We start from the raw sequence: 10,754 nt of genomic DNA, 5'->3' as shown, positions 1-10,754 counted from the left end.
CACTTGTGGTCCTTAGTCTACCTGCTGTCCTGGAAGAAAGGCAAAGTTTCTTCCAATGCTTGAACTTACCACAGATGGTGGTCTGTGAGAGTGACATGAGATGTGTTATCTGGCAGATTATTTGGGCCATTTTGTTTTTTTGGTTTGGGTTTTGTTTTTGTTTTTATTTTGTGTGTGTGTGTGGTTTGTTGTTGTTGTTTTAATTTGTTTTCTTTCAAGTTTTTCTTTCCTATTCCATTTTCTATTGTTTTCTGCACACAACAGTTCCTGAGCTTAAGTCATGAGACCGTGCATGTCAGTGGACCACTTTGAAGGGGTCTGTGAGAAGTTATCAGAGAAAGGAAACTTGTTGAAAGGTGTAATCCACTGTAGTGTGCCTGCACCTTGAATAGAAAATTGTTAGGCACCCACAAGTCATTAAACAGGAGTGGATGCCACTGTTGTAGTGAGTGAGACAACACTCCTCTCCCTGGTATTTGAACCGTTTATTTCTAGTGGTTAAACCTGATGTCACTTGGTTGTGTTTTATTTTCTGAACTTGAACCAAAGCATGTTATATGTTTCTAGCAAAAAGGGGATGGGTCACCTAGGGTATAGTTTTATAGCAGAACTGGGAACCCTCAAACCATTCAGAGGGGTATTTATAGGCCATAGAAGTTCACCCCACACTGAGCTATAGACTTTTTTGTGGTGATTGTGCAACTCCCTTCCTTCTCTCCTGAGCACTGACAACCCACGGAGCCTTTAAAAATTCGGGAAGGAAGAAGTTGAAGCAATACTGAGTTTCTTTTCCTCAGTATTTTAAAGCAAAACATGTGCTTCCTACCTCCATTGCTGGGTTTTCACTGAAACCTGCAACACATGGTTGAACAGAGTGACCTTTTATCTGTTCTAGCAGTAAGGAATCCTGCTCAAATGCAGCCCAGTAACATGCTTTAAAATCTAACAGTGCTTTGAAAACAAATTTACTCTATAAACAGAAATGTTCATAAATGAAAATGTTCCTTTCATTTAAAAAAAAAAAAAAAGGAAAAAAAGGCAGCCCAATACAATACGATTGATGCAGTTGCTTTACTCTCAGGCTAATAAAAAGTTGCAGCAATTTTGATACCCTCCAAAGTTTGCTTCAGCTTTCTTTGCTGAAATACTTTGAAGTGCTTTGACCTGAAAAAGCAAAGCCCTATGGGCTTGACTCTTACTTCTTGTCCCTGCTGCCATCAGTCCTGGTTTGGTGGTGTGAAGTAGGCCAGGATGACTCAGCTGATTGTGGTAGTGTGCAAATGAGAAAAAACAGGCTGGATGTGATTTGTCAGTAGTTATAGATGCAGAGGCTGGAAAAAAAATGACTAGAGAATTGAATGGCTGTATGGGCCAACACATCTCCATTTCCAATGTGTTCGTTTAAGTTACTGTGCACCTCTGAACACCAAGGGCCTGGAAATTCCTTCAAGAACTAGAAGTGCTCTTCCACTCCTGAACTAGGTGATTCCTTGACATCAGTACCTTTTTACCCACTGACTTTTCCTCAGTCCTGTCAAAGTCAGAGTAGAAATTCTGTTGGAAAAAACCTCTTAGGGACTAATGTGACTCCTGGAAGGCAAAGGAGCAGCTGAGAAATAAACCAAAGGCTGCAAGGAGATAAAATGTCCTTGCAGAAGGCAGGGACCTGCATGTGGAAGCTGTGGCAGAGGGCACACCTGTCTGCACATGCCGGCAGTGAGCTCTTGCAGGTTGGTGCCAACTAACCTGGCCCAGGGCTGCTTTGAGCAAAGCAGCAGGGTGCAGAGCACAGCCCAGCAGCAGCTCACAGTTGCACTTACCTGCACCCCAGCCACTCAAAACAAGAATGCTCAGGCTTTTTGCTCTGCACTATAACTGGTTGTGGCTTCACTTTTTTCCCCAGCATCATCCTTCACTTCAGGCTAAGTCCTCCACCAAAGCAGGGCTTAGTTCTTCTTCTGGGCACCTTTGACCACAAGATACATTTTGGTGCTGAGGTCCCCAAGCAGCAGTATTGCAGCTTGTGACTAGTGCTGGGGACACTGTGCCCAGCACATGGGCAAATGCACCTCAGCACCAATGGTGATTGCACAGGTCTCACGTAGCGTGTATTGCTCAGCAGGCCTGTGGTGTAATAGCACTGCATCCTGCAGGGATTAGCCCCTAAAATCTGTCACATCTCGTCTCCAAATTGAACTACACTGACTATGGGTGCCTTGGAAGCTGGACCACAGCTACAAGTGACCATAACAATGATGAAAAATTGTTTGACCTGACACTTTGTGTTCAAGACAGCTCACAGCAGCAGCAGCAGCGTATTTCTTTTGATACTATATTCCCCCGCCCCTCCATTTTCTGTTAATAGGAATAATGGGTGTATGTCTGTGTGTGCCCACACAGGTGTTCCTGGGTGTGAAACTTGAACACCTGGGAGCAGCAACCTGCCCATTTCTAATCCATACTTCTAGCCTCAAGTCTCAATGACATTCAGTAAGAGTTCATTAAAATCAGTGGGACTGATATTGGTTAGATATGTAAGTTAAGTACTGTTGGTTGTTTATTTCGGCTTTTAACTGAAACAGTGTATGGCAGCTAGATGGATGTATTAACTCCAGAGAATCAGCACAAAGCAAATATGGGTAGAATCAAATAGGACATGAACGCAGTCACGGAGCCTATCTGCTCCTCCCAACAGCAAGGCTCTGGCTCTTGATGGAAAAGATTAATACACTTGTTCACTTGTCTGAGATTGATCAGATTTACACCTACAAGCAGGATATAGTATTTCTGCATGTTGTTCATAGAGATGCAAAGAATTTTAATAGTCTCATCTGGAATAGAAATTTTAGTTTTAGACTGTCAGACCTAGTCATATACAATAAATACAACAAACCCAACCATTATTAGGAGACCCAAAGTGCTTTCTAGCACTAAGCTACCTTGTATTGTATCTTGCTGCCAGCCTTTGTTTTAAACTTGACATGTACATGGGAAATGAACAATACTCATTACACAGCTTTTGACCCTCATCCCTCTCAGTCATGGCAGGAGAAGGGGACAGCCTAAATCTGTGCAGTGGTCAGGGAGCAATATATGCTGGCAGTGTTGAGGGTTTTTTGTGTTAAAGAAAAGAGTACTGTGTAAAGCAAGTAGCTGTTGCTTTCTGAAGTGGCTACTGAGGAAAGGCAGTTATGAAACACAGCAGTCAGTGTGGAAAACACCAATTAAAACATCCATTTCAGCACTCTTCTGTGCAGGATTTTAGGCACGTAGCTTGATTAACTGCCTTTACAGCTGTATTGTAACACACCAGGGGTTTATGCTTTTAAATAAGAACTGTGTTACTGTATTTTTTCGTCAGCATGTTGTGAAGATGGCATCATCCAATATAAATTCTAGTTAATTTTCTGTGATGCTGGGTGTCTTGGATTTCTCCACTGACTTTTCCCTTTTATGGTTGCATTATTTCACATTGCAGTACTTCCTTTGCTGTCTAATATTCCAAAGCTCAAGAAAGGTAGGATGGGAAACACTAGCTATTTAAGTAAAAAACAACATTGGTCTGATCTTTTTCCTATTTCCTGGTCTATACAAGAGTTCATATTATCTATGTACCATTTAGATTTATCTGAAATAATAATTCATCATCATCATATCTAAGGCCAACAGTATTCAGCAAGTAAACCAGCCATTAAAAAAATGAAGGCTTCTTATCTTCAAGGAAATAATAATTGTAATAATTAGTCACTGTCTTAAGAATTGCATATACTGCATTTCCAGAATACTTTACCAAGAAATTCTCTTTTGTAAATGAGGCATAACTATTATGTGTCAGGCAACTTCTGGAAGAACAGTAAAAACCAACCAGTAGTTCTCAGTTTTCATTAAATTTCTGAAGACAGTTTATTTAGAGAGAAAAATAGTTTCTACCTGCTTGTTTTATTACAAAAACATAGGAACTCTTTTCATTATGTTGTAAGACTGTTGCTTCAGCCTTTCCCACTCTTTCTACTGCCTTCCTGAAAAAAACAAACCCCCTCCCAAATTCCAAAAGAAGAAATGGAAAAAAAACCCACAAAACCCAACAAACCTATAGCCAAATTAGGACAAAAGACCCTGGTGATCCCCCTCTGCTCAGTGCAAAACCAGCTAGATGAGATTTCACACTGCTTTTCCAAAATGTTTATACCAAATGAGGCTCCCTCCTCTACACTCCGCAGTACAGCCAGGAGGAAGTTTCAGCCATCTCTTTTTCTTGTTTTGGTTTTGTAAGCCAGCACAGGTAGGATCTACGGTAAAAGAAAGAAATACAGAAGAATCCTCCTGCCTATTTCACCTTTGCAGCTATAGAGAGTCCTCTGCATAAAAAGTCAGTGGCTTAAAACTCAAAGTGCTTGTTGGTCAGATGCAGCAGCTTGAGCAAACAGTTGGGTATAGCAGCTCCATTTAGACATGTCAGTTACCAGCATGGAAAAGCTGTGGCTGCATTTTTGCTTCCTATTAATGAGCAATGGGTATATTGAGGAAGGCACTGAAAAAAAATGGGTTGGATAAGTCAAAAAGCAAGAGGCTTTTTCACCCTATCTGCTTTTTTTATGCTGGCTGGGAAGCCTAACAAACTGCAGCATTATCTAGATAGCACAGAGGAAATCCATGCATAAATTAGTAACTGCTGTAATTCTTAGGAGGTTCCCAGTTCACTTACTTGGTTCACTTTACTGGTAGTGCTGCTCCTGAGCTGTCCACCCAGTTGGCAGCAGGGTGCTATCTAAAGCTACACAGCCACCACCCACACCCAGCTTACACTGCATGCACTCCCTGTTGGGACAGAGCAAACTTCTACTTTCCTGCAATGTATCACATGGACTCAGCCGTGTCTGCTCTGGCTGAATCAGGTCCCTCAGGGCCTCAAACCAAATGGACTTCCATCCTAGTGTGCACTACACACTTTTTTTTAACCCTGGCAGGAGGAAAGGCTATTCCTCTCAGAAGAGACACATCTGCACCACCCCTGCAGTGGGTGGTACTTAACTGAGCCTGTAGCCAGGAGGTGGTGAAGTGTCTGAGCATGACCCTGCTAGGGCAATTTCTGCCCTGCTCCTTCGGCAGTAGTAGTCACTGATTTCCAGCTCACATGCTCATGGTTAGTCAAGTACAGCCCTATTTACGGGAAAAGTCTTTCCTGGGGAGGGTAGAGACAGCCTGGTATTTGTCCCAGTGTGCTTTGCTTTGCCCTGCTTGTAAGTGTAATTGGCTCTTTGGACTTAACTGAGCTGAGCACAGTGTTCCCAGCTGAGCTCATCCACTTGCAATAAAATGACATAATTCAGGAGAAAAACACATCTAAATTATTCTTATCTACTCTGTCTTCTCCTAGGAAGAGGAGACACCCATTTCCATTGTATACTTACAGATGTCTACAGATCCCATGTGGATAACCCCTGTAGAAGTGCCCTTATTAAAGCCAGACCAAGGAAGCAGTGTTTAGATTCGGTAGATAGTCTAAGATTTGGGGTCAAGGCTGCAACTTAGCCAAACCCTTTTGGGATTCTTTGCATTGGTGATCCTCCCTAGGATTTGTGATGATAATAAAATTACCAACCGGTTAATCTCAACTTGATCTAGAGGAAGAAAATACTGGAAAAATTCATGGTAGTCTCAGTGCTGAGAAGGGGGTAGCACTTGTGGTTTTAGTGGCCATGCAGTGTCCTTGTCTTTCTGGGGAACTGCACCTGCAAGACCACTCAGAGCTGGAGCCTGTTGGTGGCTGATGCACATTGCCTACGGAATTGTATTCCTGGCAGAGGTGTTTGAAGTGATCAGACACTTCTACAGACGTGTAACAGAAAATTTGCTTATTGTCAGCACCATGTAGTCACTGAGAATAGTGGCTACTATCCTCCCCACCCTGCTAACTTCTTAAGAACCAAAAAAACATTTTAAAATTTTCTAATTTTCTTCTCTGTTCCTCCCCTGGCAGTTCCTTAATACAATGGTTGTGCAGTTGGAAATGAGGAGACTACTGTGGTGGTCATCCCAGGTTTTTCAATGTGTTTTGTGGAAGACTGATGAAATGGTCTGCTTGGTGCAGCATGCTTCCAAAGATGGAGAGTCCTTTCAAACAATTAGTCCCATTCACCTGTGAAAAGACAGACATCTTTAATATTCTTCTAGGACATTTTGAACAGTAAGTACCAGCATGAAAAGAAATGCCAGGCTCCTGTGTTTCCTTGTTGCTATGCTGCTTTTACATTTAACATTTAGGTGGGCTAAAAAGGGTTTCTTAATGGAGTAGAGTAGGTAATAACACAATTCTGAAAAAAGTGAGAAACTGAAGAAGATAAAAGGTTTCAGATTTGGATAATGTGGGAAATGGATGGAATGAATCCACTTTTGGGCTGACAAGGATATAATCATGCCTGGTGTAAACACCAGAGCCATCACACAGCATAAAACAGCACACCTGTTTGGCCTGTGCATCTGCCATTCTTGCATGTGCTGAATGCTTAATTGGAATTTTGTCAAATGAGGCTGGTATGCAAATTTTTCTGCAAATCTAACTGCCAAGCCAACTTAATTAAATGCCAGTTTGCAAGTTGAAAAACACACCAACAGCATAAAGACCTCTAACTCTTGTGCCCAGGTGACCGATGCTTCTTATTTTCCATCTTGGTTACTTGGCAGTAATGTCCAGCACATTGTTCCTTGGGTAGGGCCAGCACAGTCCTCACTTCTATTCTTTATGCACAAAGCCCTGGTAAGGTGTGCCCATGTCCTGTGTCCTGGCTTTGCAGTGCCAGCTCTTACCTTCACTGCCGTGGGAAGTACATGTTGCATGGACCTCATTCAACAGGAGGTCCTCATCATGGACTCCCCTGCTCTTCCTAAGCCTGATAACCCCAGTCTTAGCAGCACTGGCAGAGCAGACCTGTGCAGCCTCAAACCTGGAGCTCCTTACCCCTCTAGGAAGGCAGAGGGTGAGTGTGGGGCCACGAGATAGAGATTGTGGGGGTGCCAAGTTTGGTCTTCCCTGTGCTATAGTTGCATCCCTCTTGCAGAGGCCAACCCTGACCTGGCAGCTGCCAGCTTCCCCTCGTGTTAGCATCAACAACAAGGTCACAACAATGCTGCCACCCTTAGCAGTATCATACCTTGGTCATTGCCATGTCTGTCACCCAATAAAAAGTGAGCCGTGTAACTGGGGTGCTTTCAGGGAGCTTGCCTTGCTAAGAGTGCAGATGGGAATGTAAGCTTCCCTTCTTGCAGACCAAAATGCTGTGCACTGAGTGAAATGGTACAAGGGCTTGGCTGCTGATCACCCTCTAGTGCCTACTGTGATACCTCCTCCTCCTCTGCTGGGCAAGGGAGGAACAAGAAGCCCCATTCCACAGAGCATCCGTGGCTATGCTGCCAGTCACCTGCTGGTAAAAATACAACAACAGTTGGGATGTAGAGTATGGGTAGCATGTGCACACATGGCCAGGGCTAATCCAGGCACTCTTATCTGCTCTTGGTTATCTGGTTTATTTACAGAGAAGATTATTTTTTTCCAGGCAACTAGTTGGAGGCACCTGTCTGCAACTTCAGGAAGAGTGCACTATGTAAATGCACATTCAGAGGGCAAATTCTGAAATAACTGATGGTGGTGAAACTAGCTTTTTACTGAGCTCTAAACAAGGCAGGGCTCAAATGAGAAATTTTAATAATCACTCAAATCCTATCTGTCAAACAGGCTTTGATTTTAATCCCACTGTATGGAAAGCAAATTGTCCCTTTTCCAGTGCAGTGCAGGATTCACCTCCTTTTTGAAAGAACGTCCCAGAGGTTGTTACTCTCTTTTACAGTCTGCAAACATCATTCTTGCTCTGCAAACTTTGAGTTCCTCTTGTAAGGTCACGCCACCAAATCTCCTTCCATGTTCAGTGTGTCTTTCAAGATGATTATTGTCTTCCTAGTTAAATTTTAACAACCTAGATGAGAAAAGACCTTTGTCCTAGAGATAAATTCAGAGGTGTTATAGGGTTACTACACTGAAAATAATGGATTTAATATCAGTTTTGAAAAAAGTAAGCCTCCTGAGTTAGCATGCATAGTTGATGTTTGAAAGAAAGAGTTCTGCCATGCTGACAGGTGCAAACTTTTTATATTATTCAGCTGGTAACTTTTTCAATACAATTTTATGAGTTTTCATGCAAAAGACATGTTAAGCCTTGATTCTCTAGAACATGTAGGTGAAGGTATATGAATGCCTGTAATTCAGTGCATTTCAACACTGTGGGAGCCACTATCTCATCATTCACAACTTTCCTGTTAGTCAAGATAGTTAAATAAATATAAATAAAATAAGATGTAGGCGTAGGAATGCATTTGGCTGCTTTTCAAATGTACTTGGTGATGGGTGAAGCTGGATGACCTATCATAGCCTAGTCTCTCACGAAGGTGCTTAGCACTGCAGCAGTCGGGCAGCAGCTGATGCTTTCTGCATGGGTGGAGATGGCAACATAAAGTGCAGGTTAATGAATAAATCACCTTATGGGATGAAGAAATGAAGTGGCTGGTAGGATAAAATTAAACAGTTTAAATAAGGCTCAGATTCCTATGCTTTTTTGTCCACTGAAGTCCTACAAATCAGGATCTCCTTGGATGCAGGCTGCCCTCCAGATTCAGATGAAACTCGCTGCCCTTCGCTGGCAGAATGGGGCCAACCTCCAGCAGCTCTAGATGACGGAGCCTTCACTCACCTTCCACAAAATGAGTGGCATGTCCTCTGCAAGCAAAGGAGCTAGGACAAGTCACTGCAGCTGGAAATCTGCCCTTGGCAATGCACACAGGAGCCAGCATGACAAGGAGGATCAAAGTCTGGAGTGAGGGGAAAAAAAATGCAGCCTGGAATAAATGACATTGTCATTTATCACACATCACCCCAGTGAACTTTCTGAAGTACATGATATGTTAGACTTGTTATCCTATAACCTTTAGGAACATATTTCTTTACACTTTTTATCCTATAACCTTCAGGAACATATTTCTTCAGCTCTTCCCCAAGATAAGCAGCGGTCTCCCTGCAGCCAAATCCTGCTGGCCAGCCTCAGTGACACTGTTCAAGTCTAGGGGCCCTGGACAGTGCTGAGAAGCAGTAGGTAAGTAGGGAGGCAGTTGCCAGTGGGGAAGGAGGCACCAAACTCGTGGTGCAAAAGGAGTTTGGACTGACCAGTGTCTGTCTCAGGCTCTTCCCTGCTTTCCAGGGTGCTCTGGCCTCTCCTTGGTTGCAAGGCTGTGCTGCTGCCTGCACAATTTCCCCAGCCTGCCCTCGTTTCCAGCATGTTGTTTTCAAAAGCAGACCAAATGCTGCAGGGCTAGATGGAAAAGTACTTGAACAAACCCCATCCAGCCAAAAACAGCAGCTCCCCTTGAAAAAGCAACCTCACCTGACTTCCCTGGTACCAAGCTGGAAGGAGCAGAATGGCCTCGGAGCTAAAGTCCTGTTCTCATGGCCTTCACTTTGCCAGTCATTTTGGGTTTACATTGAAGCCCTCATCATGCTGGCTGCTGAGGGCCATCATGGCTGGGCACAAGAGCCACAGCAGTCAGAGCCCAGTGTCCTTTCATAGAATGATAAAATGATTTGGGTTGTAAGGGACCTTTCAAGTTCGTCTAGTCCAACCTCCCTGCAGTAAGCAGGGATATCTTCAACTAGATCAGGTTGCTCTGAGCCCCATCCAACCCAACCTTGAAGGTTTCCAAGGATGGGGAGCAACCTGGAACTTTCTACTACCTCTCTGGGTGACCTGTTCCAGTGTCTCACCACTCTCATAATGAAAAATGTCTTCCTTATATCTAGTCTGTTTCTCCCTTTGTGGGGGATGTTGTCAGATGTGGTGAACAGGGGAGATCATGTAGCAAACAGACAGCCAGAGACACCGTGCCAGGAGTGAGCCATGCACAGATAAACACTAAGTCTATCTGGGAAAGCCTAGAAAACCCCCATAGTATCCCAGGCTGAAAAATTATAAGGAGATGCTATACCCCCACACCACACAGTGACCTGGCTGCCCATCTCTCTGACTTCATGTGCTCTCCTGTGTTAGGCCAGGAAAGAGAAAGGTCTCATCTGCCTTTCCACTGAGATGCATGTGTATCTAATGGTTTTTACCTTGGTTGTCCATATGCCAATTCTGTTAGTTGTGGGTGCTTTAGAACATCCACATGTGCTATGGGATGGTTGCAGAGCCTGGCAGCTCTCTGGTGGGATGAGTTGGAGAGGCATCTGGCTTGCAGAGGTCAACCAGAGGGGCTATGAACTCAGCATGCTAGAAGGCATGGCTTGGGTGCACAGATTTGAGGAGAATTTATACACTTTCTTATTGTGTTTTTCTGCCTGGAGCACATCCCAGCTGTCCTGATCCCAAAACAGCATCAGTGAATCTTTTAATCTAGAAATAAATAGGGCTGTTCCAAGTGAGCTTCCTTTAGGGCTGAGGATCTGCCAGTTCTGTTAGCTCAGCAGTAAGTGTGCTTCCACATAGTTTGGAAAACAGAGATTTTTTTTCCTCCAAGACACTACAGCAAATGTTGGCTGTGACAAAACTAGTTTACACTTTCCAAACCCTCCTGGTTCTTAGTTTGTCTTGCAACAGAGCCAGGAGCAGTATTATAAAAATGTCTACAGATAGCCATTTTATGTGTGTGCCTATTCCTGAGAACACCTGTAATTTCTGATTACATGCCAAAATAGAAAGCTGCTTTTTTTTTTT

Source organism: Apus apus, chromosome 1, assembly GCF_020740795.1.
Source record: "Apus apus isolate bApuApu2 chromosome 1, bApuApu2.pri.cur, whole genome shotgun sequence".
In the NCBI taxonomy this organism is placed as follows: Eukaryota; Metazoa; Chordata; class Aves; order Apodiformes; family Apodidae; genus Apus; species Apus apus.
The sequence above is the reverse complement of the archived record's forward strand: the minus strand, read 5'-3'. Positions refer to the sequence as shown.